The 14,697-nt window shown below is 36.9% G+C and overlaps 1 protein-coding gene across 1 annotated transcript in view; it reads right to left on the bottom strand.

Moving 5' to 3' along the window:
• The window catches only part of LOC113237481 (protein muscleblind), a 392,439-nt gene extending 384,222 nt beyond the window's left edge, over window positions 1-8,217 (bottom strand). Inside the window, exon 1 of the mRNA XM_026473985.1 lies at window positions 8,079-8,217. The gene's annotated coding sequence lies outside the window, so the exon portion shown is untranslated. The remainder of the gene's footprint in view (window positions 1-8,078) is intronic.
• Between the last annotated feature and the right edge of the window lie 6,480 nt (window positions 8,218-14,697).

The raw sequence follows: 14,697 nt of genomic DNA, 5'->3' as shown, positions 1-14,697 counted from the left end.
CTGTCATAGCGTGCCATCGATGGTCGCGAACTCCCGGCACTGCACGCGTCGCGTACCTTATTTGCCGCAGAAAAAATTATGCACAGATATGTCGTGAAGGTCTATCTATTAATTTGGAGTTATTAAATTTCACGATTACATTTACGGTCGCGAAAAACATTGGCAACGGCGCTTACAATTACAAAGTTAAATGTGTAGCCTCTAAACACAATTGCATAGCAGATTGTTTATCTCGCATACCGATAACTGAAACTGGGCAGAATCGTGTCCAATCTTATATTAATTTCATAATAAAAACAACGCCAATAAATTATAAGGAAATAGTGAAACATACTGGAGTAGACAAAACTTCACAAAGTTTAATCAAAGCGATTAAATCAAACTGGGAGTACTGTAAAAACGAAGATTTGAAGGCCTCTTTTAAAATTAAAGAACACCTAAGTATAGAACAAGGCTGTGTACTTTACGGACACAGAGTTATAGTTCCGGAAATATTGCGCGGAAATGTGCACGAGACCCACCAAGGCATTGTAAAATGCAAAAACCTAACTCGTAATTATATTTATTGGCCAGGAGTTGATTCCGTTCATTCGCTCTATATAGAGCGAATGTGTGACGCTTGTGAGACGTGCGCCCGCGAGGGCCCATCCCCGCGCGCTGCTCCTTTGCACCCGTGGGCCTGGCCCCAGGAGCCATGGTATCGCCTTCATATCGATTTTTTATCTTTAGCGGGTAACACAATGTATTACTTAATAGTAATTGATTCACATTCAAAATGGATAGAGGCATTTCGAGTACCAGGTACATCGGCGAAAAGTACCATTGGGAAGTTACGTCATATTTTTGGCTAATTTGGGTTACCGCGCGAGGTAGTGTCTGACAACGGGCCACCGTTTACCGGGAATGAGTTCAAAGCATATTTGAACAGTGCATGTATTCGGCATATAACGACAACACCATATAATCCTAGTAGCAACGGTGCAGCAGAAAACGCAGTTAAAATCGTAAAAAAGGCCTTAAAAAAACGATTACATGATAAAATTGATTTAGAGCAAGCCTTGGAAATTTAATCGTTTATTTATCGATCAACATCGCACAGTATCACAAATAAAACGCCAGCCTCTTTGCTACTGTGGAGAGAGGTTCGAGCACCTTTCGATTTACTACGACCAACTACCGAAGATTTAGTCAGGCTTAAACAAGAAATCCAACAAAAGTACCGTGACGGAAAAGGAAGAGAAGTTAATTTAGGTGATCAAGTATATGTACAAACATTTAAAAATGACAGCGTGACTTGGGAAAAGGGAATGATAACGGATCGAGTGGGTCAGTTGACTTACTTTATTAAATACAACGGTAAGTATCTAAAGAAACATATTGACCAATTACGTAAATGCAGCGAACAAAACTTCTGTCATGTCATCACAGATTTTCACTTGCGTTCTCACTCCAACTCGTATGATGACGACGGTTTAGAGCAGGAGACAATTACAAATGACGAACAAGGTGCACTCGGTCTTGAACCCGAGACCGTGCCGCAACCTGCCCCGTCGATAACACCAGCAGTGCATATAAGTAGCTTTCCGACACGTTCGCCGCGTGTAAAACGATCTCGCAAACCGGTAGCAAGATATGGATTTGAAATGGAAATAGATTAGATTACTTTCGGTTTCACATACCAAATACATTATTGTTAGGGTACGAAGCCCACCTTTGTACCCATAGTCATTAAGATAAGTAAGTTTATTAAGAGATGCAAGTGTTTACTTTATATACCTATACCTTTTTTTATGTGTATACATTTTTTTTGTTATTACTTGTTTAACATTACCCACTAAATTAGATATTATTTAGCTCGTTTTTTTTAAATAGCGTTAAGTATAGCATAAGCGGTAAGAAACTAGGGAGGAAAGAATGGTATATATGTGGGTATCTATAATATTGTTTTTTCTGTAATCTTCGTTCGACAATAAAAGCCAGCCTCGTATTGCGTAGTTTCAATGGTGGTTCGTCACTTACCTAATTTCCTTATATAAACTACAGTTATTAATATTTAATTGTCAAAATATATTATGTTCAAAAACATGTAACGAAAATTAAAAATAGTAGCTATTCTATATACTTCCAAGTCGAATGTGTGCGTTAGGTGTGCACCAATAGTATTTGTTTTTGAATTTTTTTTTTCAATTTGCACTTGAAAGGGGCAATGGATAAAAATCCAACGACAGCCGAACCCCGAAGATTGCCGATTGTACTTAGTCGATTTACTCAGCTATGTTCCTAGTATTTGTGTCATGAAGATTATGATACTTAATTGCTTCAGTGTGACTATGCATCTTTATCATTGTAGTGCACCCTGAATTTGTCCCTATCTACCGACCCGAGAGAGAGGTATTCCGGAGAGACTACGGGCTCGCCGGCAAGACCAGGATACAGCAGGCGTCCGGCCAAGCCCTCCGCCAGTGATACACCTTTATGGGCATCTCTAGTGGACCTGTGTATGGACTCGCTGGGGTTTGTAGTGAGCTACAGAGACGGACATGTTCGAATGCCGTGTATCGCGGTGGTGTGTAGCCGGGGCGTCTATCTCGAGCGCAGCTAGCGCGTCTTAGTAGCGGTCTAGACGAGGGCCCAAGGCGAGTAGACGCGCGGGGCACGTGAGTTGCCTTTTAAGTCGGAAGCTATGTCCGGACATGGTCGCAGGACACTGCGACTGCCATCTTCGGTACTAATCCGGATGACTAGGAAAGAATGTTTGCGATTCGTGTGTGTGATCGACCACGTAGAGACCGGGTTGGGCAGAAAGTCAGGGTTGACATCATTATTAACTGATTTCAAGATTTTCCTGAGTTCGTGTCCGTTACACACATACTTTATTCTTTTTACTTTGATTCATATATTTTTTATTTTGATTATTTTTTTATATAATTATAATTATTACTTTTAGTTTGTTTGAAAAAATAAATATACGCGATTTAAATCCGGAAAAATAATTTCATTTCCTATAATTATTAGGTACTGTTAATTACTTTTGTAAATGGTATTAAAAAAGTTACTTTTTTCTCAATTTCTGTATTTTTTTAGTGATGTGTGCGGAAATAAATGGTTTAAATGAATAAGATAGGTATCCTCCGGTCAATCCACCCGCATAGAAATAGTAGGAACTGCATAGACGCACGGAGAGGCGTCAGGAACTGAGCGTGCCTACAGCTCTGTTGCCAGTGAGCAGAATTGGTAGTTAAATTTAGATTCAACGACTACGCGGTAGTAACTGTTAGTTATGCAATGCACAACGGAAAATGAGCATGCCAATAGCTCCAGTACTCTGCTCTGGAAAATAAGGAGGGTGCAGTATGTGCACCCGGGGTCACTTATCAGCCACTAGCCTTTTGAAAACCGGACAATTTCGAAATCGGTGACAATGGTCTGTGAAAAACCTGCCCGCGGGCTATCTAGGGTCAGGTGAACTTGCAAGTTCCCAGTGCTTGCACAGGTAATAGTGCCCTTCCCGTATACCTAAGAGTACGGAGTAGGAGAGTTGGTACGGAGGGTCACTATAAATAAAACTTATGAAGACATATACGGGACTGTATTGTAACACTTACACTTTTATAATGTCATTTAAACATAAACTTTAATAACAATAATTTTATTTGTGAAAAGAAAACAATGTCTGTTTAAAAGCGTTAATTAACAGTTTCAGGAAAGAAAATGTTGGATAAATAACTCTAGAGTTCTCTGACGAAGGTAAGTGAGTTTTTCTTATTAACTGCCAAAGAAACTCGTAAATAGAGAAATTAGCGAGCGCCATCGTCACAGAGTGAGTAAACATCAAAAGTTTCTGACGCTGACTATTACGACAAAATATGAGGCGAATTTTAAAGGAAATAATATTACTTTGAAATATGTACAGTATATTTCAAAATAATATTATTTCCTTTTTAAGTATGTAGTGTAATAAAAAATCATGAATGCTTAAAAGTTTAAAACATGGTTATTACTACCCGTTACACCATGTAAAAATTTTTCGCAATAAATATTTGTTCCTAATTTAAAAGAAATTAATAATGAGGATAGTCGACCGAGCGCACTTCATAGAAAGGAAGTTGGGTTCTAAATTTGAAAGTAATTTATTTATTGAGCATTGGCTATAGAGTAATCAGCCTAAAAAGAAAACAAATAATTGAGAAAAGTAAAAGTATTTAAACCAAAAATGAATTCTTATGAATACTGTAACTCCAAAAATCCGCCATTACTTTTCTATGAAACTAATTAATCGATCTCATAGAAATTTTTTACAAAACTTTGCATGTTTTCAAGATAATTAGTATTGGAAATAAAATTGTCTTTTTGGATCACCCTGAAACAAACTAGGTAGATAAGTTTCATAATAATTTCATCAGCACCCTTCAAAACCGGAACGCAGTAATGCTCACATTACTGCTTGGCGGCAGAAATAGGTAAGGTAGCAGTACTTCCCTGGACGAAAAATTTCACAACAAGCTCTACGCTTTAGTGAGTTGCAATGCCACTCAGAGCTTTGCTTGGCGGCAGAAGCAGGTAAGGTTTTATTTGGAAAAATTAAATACACAATTTAGAGCGGTTACAAACGGATACAAACGCGCGATTGCATCGATGCAATCGCTTATATATCACAAGTATAGTGATGCAATCGCACGTTTGTATCGACGCAGTTGAGCGTTTGCATCGTGTTTGCGTGTGTGTAAAGGTAGACGATTAGCTACTGCATCATGTATGCATCGCATTAACTACTTTTAGATCCGTAAGTTAAAGTTATCAAACTTTTTTAAAGTGAGTTCGCTCTAAATTTGCTTATCATTTGATTTTTGCTGTATTTATTTTAAATTTTTTGCTGTATTAAACGACTTCAAAAAAAGGAGGAGGTTCTCAATTCGACTGTATGGTTTTTTTTTTGGATGTATGTTACGTAATAACTCCGCCATTTGTGAACCGATTTTGATGATTCTTTTTCTGTTGGAAAGAGGGTATTCTTCCATAGTGGTCCCATTTAATTTCGAAAAAAATCATCCACCTCTAAGGGTGAATTGTGGTGCATGAAGATTCATATTTATAAATAGCGCCTAAATTTTATTATAAGGAGCAATTTATATGCATATTATTTAATAAAAAATTTCCAATTCAAGGCGTTTTTCTCTCTCAATATACTTTGTGTAGTGAGAACCAATTTTTATTATCTCCTGTGTCAAGTTCCGTATAGTGGCGAACTAGGGGATGAATCCGGGTTTACGTACTTTCCGGTAACCGATTGCAATAAAACTTGGCAAATAAATGTGATTCCACGTACTTTTGAGGTCAGTTTTTTTAGTACTCTGTACTGAGATTATCGTTGGAAATACATATGCTAAGTTTTATTGAAATTAGGTAACAGAAAGTGAGTGAAATTCCATATACCGCATTCATCCCCTAATTTGTCACCTTTACAGGAAGAATATTTTTTCAAATTTGAATGGGACCACTACTAAAATTCCCTCTTTCCAACAAAAAATCTTTAAAATCGGTTAAAAAATGTCGGCGTAATCGCATAACATACACAAAAAAGAAAATAGAAATGAAATGAGAACCCCCTCCTTGAAGTCGGTTAAAAATAGGTTCAATTCCTACGTGTAACAAACGTAAAAATCTAAGAAATCGATAACATTAATATATTATATAAAGTTGGGAAAACTATGACTCAAAGAAATATGAACATTTTGTTTTGAAAATAAATGTACATCTTCGGTATTGTTTCAATAACCAATGAAGTTTATTATTTATGACTACCCTATTAAAGTGCGACGCCCACGCACCCGCACTAGCAACGTCACGGCTGCCAGAGACAACAACAATATCAAATACCTAATATTAACGGGCACATGAGACTTATCAATCTACATATGTCTCAGGGTATCCGAAAAAACAGTTTTATTTTCAATATTAATTATTTTAAAAACTTGCAAACTCCACAGATATTACTTTCTAAAAAATGGTGTGGGTACTTATTATCCAGATCGGACGCGTTTATTCATATTCCCTACAAATAATTAATATATACTTATATCTGAAAAGTTTTATCGCAATTACGAGTTTGAATTAAAATATATAAATAAAAAAAAACTAAATCCAGTGACTAACCCGTGGCAGCCTAATAGTTTTACTTACCGCCTCTCAAGCAGAGGACGTATATTCAAATTCCGATTGGCACCTTTGAGTTTTTCGTAATTTATGTGCAAGATTTAATATGAACTATACTTTCAGCTTTTCGGTGAATTAAAACATCGTGATGAAACCTGCACGTCGAAGAATGTTCACAACACTCGAAAAGCGTGTGAAATCCCCAACCCGCGTGGGGCCATCGTGGCGGACTATAGCCTAAGAGGAGACCCATGCTCAGCAGTGAGACGTTTAAATGTGTTATCATCAATAACGATGACTAACCGAAACGGAACAAGTTGTCGTCGTCATTTATTAAAAATTTTAGCAGTAACTACAAGATTGACGTTTTTATTCCTTACTTAAAATATATAATAAACTGTATTTTAGTTTCACTTAGTTTTATTATCTACGCCGCAGAGGACTACTTTTTAATGTCATGATTACAGACCACCCGAGACCGGCGTGCCGTTAAATCTCAAGCTCATAAATATGTTATGTAAACCCACCCTAATAATTAGTCGCGGTTACGCAGTGTAGTTAAGTTTTATGGAGGCGCAGAGCCTGCGTTCACAGTATCGTTAACTATACAGGGAGACATGGCGCTGCTAGGCATTAGTCTTGTGTCAAATATAATAATAATAATAACGCACACACTCAACATAGCCCCGCACTAGGGAAACTCTGAATTGCGGGTGCCATGGACACACAGATAGACAACCACAAATTACACGCAAACTCACGAAAAATAAATAAATGTAAGCCATATGCATACCCGGCCCGGGAATCGAACTTGGAACCTCTGCGGGGCAGTCCGGCATGGTAACCGTTCGGCTATGGAGGCAGTTAATGTACCCCGACCGTATGTGAAAACTAACAAACCTTGAAACATGAACTGTTGAAACTCTTATGACTATGCAAGACCGAAACTTCCACAATCGGATGAGCTGGCGTGCACGAAGCGTAAATTCTAGTCAAAGAATTTACTCGACATTATAATATTACAATAACGGACAAAATAACATGCAAGAGTGTAGTCTGTTATATGCCCGGGAAGCCTACTAATTTGAATCCAATTGAAATTGTGAAAAAACCGATAGCATATTTCTCAGCAGAATTTTTGTGGATCATTTTAGTAAGTACTAGTGGATAGTTTAGGTAAACAAATGAAATTGAAAAACCTGATTAAATAATGACGTTTATCGTTTAAGGAATATTATGGCCCAAATCGTACAGGGGTAGATTTTTTGTGCTGTAGTCTAGTATGTGTACGTACCTCTACTGATTACATGAATTATACCTGATTGTGTGCGAGGGAGACAGCACAAAGAAAAATGTTCTTTAATTTGTCTGGCTACATTCTGAGGCGATGAAGCGGAAATTGTTATGTTTATTCGCCGAACCTAGAATCGTACCCTTTTTTCCCGGCGTTTTAATGCGATTGGGTTTTCGTGGAGTGGCAGAGATCACATTGAATATGTATAGTTTAGTCTGAGTTCATGCTTACCTCCGCTTCTTGCTGCTTTAGCTTTTCGGAATACTAAAAAGATCAATTTGAGAAAAACGAACGTGACCGTCATCTAACTTTTACAATCGCGTATATATATTGTAGATTATTTACTCGGCAACATGCCAGAGTTTTAAAAAGTAATTTTGTCTTATGCATCAAATACGAAAAGTTTTCCTTTCTTATTATAAATAGTTTTTCTCAAATTACGCCAAATACCTAAAGACATAATGATTTGGCGAAATTGCTCATATTTGTTGAAGGTAAAATATTTTTAGTAGGGGTGATATCAGGCATACGTGATGAATCATTGATAAGAGCCCCGCGTGGCGGCCTCTCTTGCGGCGCGGAGGCGGCGACGCAGGGCGGACATGGTGCGCGGGGGCGGAGGCCACAGTACCTGACACTGTCGCCGCTCGCTTGCACTCAGCCGTCTCACTGGTCCACTTTACCGAAAGTTTCTCAACTTTGCTAACAGTTCACAAACTCGCCGCAGGGTCGCACCGAAGTGTAGCAAGCGGTTGAAGCTAGCGGCTGCTAGAAAAGGTGAAGCGCGTGCTGCTCGTATACGATTACAACGAGTACAGCGACGAAGCAAGATACGGAGTCATGCGGTCAGCCAAAAGGACACAAACCTACTGGCGAGCTGGGTGTGCGGCGCCGCGGGCGGAGCGCGGGCGGCGGGCGGCAGGGCACGCCATTGGCCCGCCGGGGCACGCCTCCGACGACGTCGGTGCCGCCGCCGCGCCGCCGCCGCCGCGCCATCATCGCCAACAACTATCAACCACCATAATACACTATGCTCCCATAACACTTAAAACCTACCAATTTAGATACACACTTACATACGAGTATAACTTAAAAACTACACTGGCAAGCTTATTTCGTAGAACATACTTACTTCAGTTACTTCAAATCATTTCTATCAACAATATTTGTTGCATCACACTGAATTCCTCTTTTCACTTACACCTACAAATTCACTTTACACTTATACTTTTTATACTCATCACATAATCACGCCAAAAATATTGAATTATTTCGAATTTATTAATAACAATAAATACTTATAATACTGTCAGTTGTTAAAATTATTACAATTAATTATGTCAAATCATATAAATATAATTTGGTCAAGCAATGGTGCCGGCCGTCGTTGTCAAGAATTGACTAAAATAATTTCTTAACAAATTACACACAAAGGTGGAACTACCCACAATTTTAATTAATAAGTAAATGTTTAGACTTCATTGCTTGCTATTCTGTGAAATAATAGACTATGAATAATAAATAAAGTTTTATTCTTTTGACGTTCTTTTAAAAAGTTTAAAAATAATTTTACTACATGCAATAATTAAATAATAAAGGAGTTACCGTTTTGGGTATAATAAAACACAAAATGGCAACACGGAAAGATATTGTTGGGAGTTAAAAAAATATAGAAGTGTGAAAATGGGCAAAATGCTATTTTTCTTGAAAAATATATGTATTTACGAGTTTTCAGGGAGTATATACCTGATTATAGTTAATGTAAGCACATTCACTATAAATCAATTACTTTATTTTAAAAAGTATATGCTACACATACACACATTATATGCTATACACATATTATATTCGTAAAAAAATACTTTTTACTGAAAATTCCTGAGAGTCCAGGCCCGTCAATAGAACTTACATGATGATGACCAACTTGTACTGAGATTAAGTATACGTGTTAGTTCTAAGTAATTACAGAAGGTGATTATTATGTAAATATAGAACGAGAATTGAAATTCATTATTCTACTCATCATTTACATATTTATTTATTTATGGAGAACCAACATCTTCAAACACTTAATAAAAGCAGGTATAGAAACATAAAGCCAATTACAGATTTTCCTCGTGTAGTTTCGGAAAAGTAAAACGAACAATAAACAGTAAATGTGTCTTAAGAACACACACTCATTTTAGCTGGCCATGGGCTTCTTGAAGCGATTTTAGTAATTACAATTTTCGGTGTCCAAAATGTCTAAAAAAAGGTCCTCTGTACTATGGTCCGGATGGAACGTAATTTAGTAATTACTGTTTTCGGTGGACTATGGTCCGAAATACTGAATGCGATCAATTCATTCGTCTTCAATTGTCCGTCCATAATCAATAATCGATCAATCAAAAATCGATCCACAATCAATATTTGATCAATACTCAATAATTACTAATTAGTATAATTTACATTACCGATAATCGATTTTTTTTTCGAACAATCAAAAAGAGAAGTATAGTAACTAATTGATATGAACGATCGAATTATTACGATTATTTTTCAAACCGATCAATTCGCTTATTTTTAGGACTGCCACGTAGAGGTCCTGGGTTCGGTTCCCAGGCCGGGAGAAATACGTGTATGGCCTACATTTATTTTTCTCGTGAGTTTGGGTGTAATTTATGGTGTCTATGTGTGTGTCCATGGCACTCGCGACACAGGGTTTCCCTAGTGCGGGGCTATGAGTGCGTTGCGTTAAACAAAACGCTTTAATGCATCAACACTGTGTATTATGTTGCATCTGTCATTCCTGAAACTCTATTAATGGTGCACAAAAGAAAACGGCGGAAGAATTTAAATGAACCTCGTACGTCAGAGTTTCTCTCACGTACAGTCAGGTGCACTGCAATCGTCGATTTCAAATCCATATACTACAATATCGTAAACGTGTGCATAGGTAGTAGATAGATAACAATTCGATGACAAACTTAATTAAACAAGGCTAAAATTATATTTCAATAAATTCCACTCAATCTGTGTGTAATATGAAACACAGTCAATGAAATTGAATATTTTCACTGTCATTTAAAAGTAAGTTTTAAATTCTTTATTCAGCCGTGCTCCGAAATATATTCTACTGAAACTGTTATAACTCGCTTATTTAAAATTTCTGTATCTGTATGCGTTGTAAGTCTAGCTGTCTTACACTATGATATATTGTACGGACTGTTAAGTGGCATGCGAAATGTATTTATACTTTGTACTTCCTTGCGTCGTTATGGCATGTTGCCAACTGAGACAATCTTCAGCGACGATGGCGGCAATGCCGATGATGTTTCCAATTTATAGATTGGACATTAACAAATATGCTATCTTCAAACTTTACATTTTATTATAAATCAATCAGTTTATTTTGTTAATCAGTTTATTAGTTATGTGGGAACGCACGTGCATTAATTGCCAAAGGTTAAAAGTTTCACGACATGTGCACTCACAAGTCCTTACCACCATCTTAAATCACCTACAGGACGTTACTCGCATGGCCACATTAACCTTATTGGCCTTTACCTGTTTCAAATGTTTATAAGTACTTCCTTATCGCTGTAGATTGGTTTACGCGTTGGTCAGAGGCAGTACCTTTATCTGTAGTTTAAATAAAAATATACAAGGTGCAGGAAAAGCAAGTTAAAAAAATACAGGCACATGGGACTTATCGACTTACGTCTCAGAGCGACGGCCGCAGTGGCATAGCCCGTCAGATCTTTGTGATTTAAAGTACTAAGCGGCACTACAACTGCTATGGACAGGCATGTCGCTTAACAGGCCAGGCGCACGACTTATCCCATCACTTGTAATAATAAAAAAGAAGCAGTCTCAGTCGATAGCCCAGTGGGACAAAGGTATGTTCTCAATTCAAAAGTATTAAGGTTGGACACCCCGTTACGACATGACTTTAACTTCTAAGTAACTTAAATCTGTGAATCTTTAATATCAATACCTCTTGGTTATGGTGAAGGTAATTATCGATGAAATTTGCACGTTGAAAAAGGTTCACAGTGCCTGGACAACGTGTCTCCAGCCCGCAATGGGCCAACAGTGCCACCATGGTAGACTACGACCTAAAACACCTCGTTCGCTCGTGCCCTCATGATGATGATGTAGGACAAAAGTTGAGTATTATTTTTAGAATGGCATTAGCTGTGGCAATCAACACATCGGACATGAATCCGTGACACCAAAATATTGTCGTAACTCAAAAATGCTGGAGTTCATGAAAGGAAACATGATCTGAAAGCAGAGAACAAAAGAGAACGGGCACTCTCCGCCCCTCCCTAGCTTTTGATACCGCACCACGCCCCGCACATTGCCGGTCACATTGACTGAACTGACGACAACAAGGCTGTCGGCGAGCCGTTTTCGCGCGAAGACGGCTTTGATATTTGAATATAGTTTTCTTTTATTCATTACGAAACTTGTACGTTAATATAAAACATCATTTTACGTTACTGTTTATAACGGTCTTGAATTGAGCTGTGTACGGTTGTTTATTATCATTTTCTGAAAGATGAAACGAAGTAGGTAAAAAAACTTATATCTGAGATTCATTCAGTTATTGTTTTCTTCATTTATTTACTGCGGAGTAACATATGTATATATATAGGGTTCTCGAATAATATACGTAAGTAGCGAAATTACCTAATTATTAACTAAATAATAATGATCAACTTGGACACGCAATTTCAAATACCTTGGTTACCTTATTTAAAAGTATATGTCCAAAATATAACATTTTAAGTGCTTTTAAAATATTTTTTAAATAAATCTTCAATATTACTCTAGTTAGTGAATTAATGAAAAATATGATATTATATCGATATAAATACATAATAGACATATGTAATTATTAGGATTCTGCGAAGTATGTATAGTTCTGCATTTCATTAATAGAATCATAGATTATAGATTCGCGTTAGCATTTTCGCTATGTTGCCGTGCAGGAAAGTGATGGGTAACCCTGCCACTTCAAGCGCCCATTTACGCGTGGGCAGATAGCGCCTTGCTATATGTAGTAGTAGTAGGTAAATAATTTTCGACCTTTGTATGGAGTGTCCGGGGTGTGCTGAAAGTACAAAAATTACTGGATGGAATCAATAAATTGACATGTTCGTTTATAAGTGGATAACTAATTATTATGTATCAATAAAAATACTATTCGCAGTAAGATTCATTATTATTATTTTTAATTTTCCCAATTCCACCATTTTTGAGTTACGACTTTATGTGTGACATAGTACACCAAAGTGAATACGGTAAAAAAGAACGATTGAGATATGTGATTGATATAAATGATTGAGTAATTTTTTACTGTTGCTGTGGTGTGTGACAGACGTTTTCAAACGAAGTAATAACAACCAGGCCTGCTTTGCCGCTGTAAGGCAAACTGAGTATTGTGTCTTCCACTTCATAATTAGAAAAATAATATACGAAATATATTTTTTTTTAATCTCCAAGAACAGATAGTGTTGCTAATGCTTAGATTTCAAAGTAATGAGTTTTATACGAGTATATAATGTAGTCAAATAACGACACTGGCAATAGAAGATTCGTAAATATTGCTATTGTACGTAATAATAACTGTGTTCATTTAAATTATGCCGCCATGGCCGAAAGGTTACCATGCTGGACTACCACGCAGAGGTTCTGGGTTCGATTCCTGGGCCGGGAGAAATATTTGTATGGCCTACATTTATTTGTTACGTGAGTTTGAGTGTAATTTGTGGTTGTCTATATTATGTGTGTCCATGACAGCCGCTTTACAGGGTTTCTCTAGTGCGGGGCTATGAATTTGTAGGTTGTGCGTTGAATTACGACAGTTGAGTGAATTAATAATGTACAATTTCGTGTTTTAATTTAAATGTTGAAGACTTTATTGTACGCGACGATATCTATGTACTAGCATTAGATATTAGTTGGTTGTCAAACATTCAAGATGGCGAACGCAGTCATTACATCGGTAAATTTACATTTTGAAATTGCTCACATAGATAGAAATTATTGTTCTAAATGAAAATGTGTTACCATATACAATTTGTTATAATGATTTATTAATGTAAAGATGGAAAAAGTCATTCGATCTGGCTGGAATTTGTTGCGTTATAAAATATATAAGTTGTCAATATTTCAAGAATTGTTCCAATTTGAGGCATTTTAAGTTTAAAGTGGTAGTTGTCTGATTCAAGTGAAATTTTTCTACTGCTCGTTTGTTTTTGTTATACAGTGTGTTTTTTTTACTGTGATTTCTTACTCTACTGTGCCGATTTGTTTCAATACAATGAAATGATCCTCACATGAAACTGAATCGATCAGCACTATAAAAATCAATTTCATATACATATTTTTTGTTTTCACAAAAAAAGGAAAAAGGTTTAAATGGTTTCCAAGGCAGGTTACCTGCATCTCCAATATGATTTTGGATTTCCCCATAATGTCCCAGTTAAAAAAAACACTTTATGGTTTATTAGAATAATATTGCAGTTTGTGAGAAACAAAGTCCTATAAAGGGGTCGAAACGCTGGTTTAAAAAAAAACAAATAACGGTATTCTACGTACACCCAGAAAACTTATTCCTTTTCCTATAGAATTTTAGCTTTTGGAAAATAGCCTATAGCTAAGGGCCATCCTAATACCACTTTACTTTGTTTTGTCTAACAAAGAACTTGCATTTATCTAACCAATTAACAGTTAATATGGTGGTTAGCATTCGTGCATGTCCCTAGAAACGTTTACTATTTAAAGTTAATTAATTATATTGTTTCTAATACTGCCCTCAGAACGAAAAAAGGCACAACTGACACAACTGCTGTATAAAGTACGCATAGTTGTGCCTTTTTTCGTTACGAGGGCAGAATAGCTTCGGTGTAGCTAAATTGTCAATAATATAGTCTTTCTACATTTTATGTACGTTGATATGGTGTTGCTGAGCCCCTCCATCAGTGTCCTTAGAAATTTTTTAAAAATATGTGAGCGATATGCGGAGGCCCATGGCCTCAAGTATAACGCAAATAAATTTAAAAAGAAAAAAGAAGCCAGGTGCTAAACATTAACCATCAATCAGTCACTCTTGGAGGCACTCCTCTTAAAACAGTCGGAATTTAAATACTTGAGGCATTGGGTCACCGAGTTGATAAAAGACGACGTGGATAAAGAGAGGGAGCGTAGGGTGCTGGCTGTAAGAAGTAATATGGTCATCCGTAGATTTGTGAGATGTACAG

Source organism: Hyposmocoma kahamanoa, unplaced genomic scaffold (assembly GCF_003589595.1).
Source record: "Hyposmocoma kahamanoa isolate Upper Pololo Valley unplaced genomic scaffold, ASM358959v1 102, whole genome shotgun sequence".
In the NCBI taxonomy this organism is placed as follows: domain Eukaryota; kingdom Metazoa; phylum Arthropoda; class Insecta; order Lepidoptera; family Cosmopterigidae; genus Hyposmocoma; species Hyposmocoma kahamanoa.
This window is presented reverse-complemented; position numbering and strand designations above follow the sequence as displayed.